Genomic DNA, 3,663 nt, shown 5'->3' with positions numbered 1-3,663 from the left:
AGCAGTGTTTGAGTATTGTCAGGTCTCATATGTCTAATCGGTGGAATCAGGTCCCTTGTTGGATGGGAATGTCTGTGTGGGAACCTTTTTACTTTATCATGTATGAGCCAGGTTTACAGTTAGGCATGGATTAGGGAAGAATCCTATCTCTTGTAGCTTCTGTACATGTCAATAACACCCAGCAATTTAAGTGCGATACCAAATCCAGAGCTCCAGAGGAAGGAGTTCTATTCCCCAAAACAGAGAGATACTAACAATAAAAAACTTCACCTAGACTCTATCAGGTTGGAGTCTGTACTACCTCTCTTAACCTAGGTTTGTGGATAGTAGGAGGAGATGATGACAAGACCAGCCACTGACTACAGGGTGGTGGCAGCCAGTGGATTTAGGTTGCAGGTTAACGGTCCTACGGAAGAATTATTGGGTATTGGTGGCTTGCCTGCTAAGAATGGCAAGTTGCCTGTCCACCATAGCCTGGACCAAGCCGCACTTCTTTCTAGGCTGAGAAGTGCTGGGGGATGGCTAGGGTGTCAAAGTCAATTGGGAACTTCTTTGTAAACCCCAAGGATGGTCCCTAGCCTTTGATGATGGCAGCTTAGAGTATTCAGGGCCTCTTTGGGCCATCGTTGCCAATTTGGGACAACAGGAATATTCTGCTACACCATATGGTTATATACATTGCAAATATTTCCCCCAATTTTGTCACTTGTCTATTTAATTTACAATTGCTCTTTAGCACAGAAGCTCAATTTTCTAATGTACCATGCCTTTCTCTTTGTGGTTTCCTCCATCACTTCCAAGTTCAAGAAGCAATGCCCATTTCCACTCACATGGATGCTCACCAGGATCTTGTCATTGGGGGTTCAGCCACCATTCTCTGCTTCCAGAAGGGGAGTCTCTGTTTTGGAATTGGCAGCCCTGGGCCAGGCCTTGGCAATCAATCGTTCCAATCTCTCTGCTTACTTCCTGCCCAGGTTCTTTCATCAGCAGCTCTACCTTAGCGCCAGGCAGTGTTGTGTCTGGTGACTAAGCCTGTGTCCCACAAGGGCCAGGGTTCCGGGGGCCCCCCACACTGATGAGACTTGGGGGGCTCTTCCTCCAGCCAGTGGACCCCTGTGTACTGGCTGCCACAGCCTCCATCAGGCTGGGGAACTCTGACCTTCTTCCTCTGTCGCAGCAATAATTTGGAGGAGATTTTGTAGACAAAGGCCCAAAACCATGTCATTGTGGGCTCTGTGAATCCACCACTCCTGCTGCCTCCCTGGGACGTTCTCTAACCCTCACCTGGAAGATGACCTTGGAGAAGACTTGGTCAGTGAGGGACCTGGTAGGACCCTAGGACTGGGAAATAGAGAAGCAGTAGGTAAGCTGGGCAGTGCAGGGGCACAGGCTGGAGACTTTGCTGGGCCTGAGGCCAGTTTCGGAAGGGTGAACCCCACATAAGGTGGGGTCCAGACATCATTTAAACCCAGTGCCGTCAAGTTGATTCTGACTCATAGTGACCCTATAGGACAGAGTAGAGCTGCCCCATAGAGTTTCCAAGGAGCGCCTGGTGGATTTGAACTGCTGACCCCTTGGTTAGCAGCCGTAGCACTTAACCACTATGCCACCAGGGTTTCCTAGACATCATCTAGCTTCTACTAACCAGGGAGATCACAACCTCATCGTAGGACCAGGTACTGCGTACATCTGACCACAGTTTTAACTGTCACTTTCTTGCTGAGCAAGTTGCTTTCAGTAGGTCAAAGAAGCAAGAAGCATGAAACTAAACAAGGTCAACCCAGAGGAAATGGGCCACTGAAGTGGAATTAGGGCCCCCTGTTGGTAGCCATGGGAGGAAACCTCAGGCATAATAAAAAGGTAGCCTGGATTGGGGAAAGCAGGTCTCCAAAAGGTCAAAGAAAGGAGAGCTAGACTCCCATGGCCTCACGCTCATAAAGTGTTAATCATTCTAAAACCTTGGGATAAGGGAACCACAGAGGAGCTCTGAGAGAAATATGGCAGTGATCCTAATAGAAAAGAAAAGGTGAGAGGAACAGTAGAGACCCATGAGGTAGCACAAGGACCTCTTCAAAATCAGGCAGGAGATACATTGAGTGGCACCGGCCATGCACAAGGGCCTGAGACAGAGCAAAGGCCCAGATGGACTGGACCCAAGACATTGAGATCTATTTTCAGAGAATAGGAAGCTTCACTTGACTACAGATGCTTGGTAATCCATTCATTCATGGATTCCACCAATGTTATTGTTCTGGGTTGATTTGTGTCCCTATTATATAAATGAGCCAAAGATGGTCTCTGTGTATTGGTCCTAGGTTGTCTATTTCTTCATAACAGACTGGGGCCCATTAGTCCAAAAAGCCCACCATTTAAATCAGATTTTCACTCAAGTATTCTTTTAGGCTGCAGAAGTTAGAAAGTGATGGTGGCTTGGAGAGGGAGGCAACAGTAACTTGGATGTATAAGGCATTGCAAACATAACCTGAACACAAATGAGCTCCTGATGTCCCACCTTCCCCACAATGAGCCTGCTTCCCCCTCATTGTAAACCAAAAACAAAACCAAACCCAGTGCCATCAAGTCGATTCTGACTCATAGTGAATAATGGTAATTCACTTCCTTCTTCCCTGTTGCTCAAAACACATTCTGGGTGTCATCCTTATCTCCTCTCTGTCATCCCAATCCAGACTGTTAGCAAATTCTATCAGTTTTACCTTTCAAATAAATCTATAATTGGACCACTTCTAATCACCTGGTTTGTCCAAGACAGCATCATTCACACCTGGATTGCACACTACCTCCCACCTGGTCTCTCAGGCTATATCCATTTTGACATGCCATCATCCCTTAGGGCTCAAGTCTGTTCCTCACCTACTCCCCTTCGGCCTCTGTAGAATAAAGTAGGATAATCATCGTCTCATCCTGAAACCATTCAGAATGTACTACGGTCAACACAGCCAAGATTTACGTTGGCGAGCCAGGTAGTTTTGTTTGGGGAACAAGGGCAACTGCATGTCACTTGTACTCAAGCCTTTCTTTGGCAACTGTTTCACCATCTTCCCCCCACCCTAGAGATGTTTGGGTGGTTTTATGGCCCTGTAGAACCTTGGATTGAATCCTACTACATTCATTTCCCATTTGAATCACTATTACTAGGAATTCTATTTCTGTTCTCAAAAGCTTCCCCTCCCCCTCAACCCAGCAGTGGTCACTCACGTGTTTTATCTTCAGGTTCCACAGCTCTTTCAGCCTGTAGAATTAGATGGGGCACAGGAAGACCCCACTGCAGAGTCGCACTGAGCTCCTGTGTGAAATCAGCCAATTACAAATTCAGTGGCCTCTGCTTAGCCTCCGGCCCACTCTCACCACCTTTTTAACAAGCTTCCAGGACAGACTTGACCAGTTATTTGCTATTGGTGTGAGCAGGAAAAGTCAGCATTGATTCAGAGCCTACTAAGTACCAGGCCCTGGAGAGCAAAGATAAATGCTTCTCTCAAGGAGTTCCCAGCCTACAGAGAGACAGCTGAAAACAATCTTGTTTTAGTAGGTGAGGCCCCAGGATAGATGAACTGAAGGAAGAGCCAGAAGCAGCAACCAGGGCAAGGGCAGAGCTAGCAGAATTTGTGAAGCCACACAGCAAGCAGTGCTTATTAAGCCTGGTCT

Source organism: Elephas maximus, chromosome 2, assembly GCF_024166365.1.
Source record: "Elephas maximus indicus isolate mEleMax1 chromosome 2, mEleMax1 primary haplotype, whole genome shotgun sequence".
NCBI lineage: Eukaryota > Metazoa > Chordata > Mammalia > Proboscidea > Elephantidae > Elephas > Elephas maximus.
The sequence above is the reverse complement of the archived record's forward strand: the minus strand, read 5'-3'. Positions refer to the sequence as shown.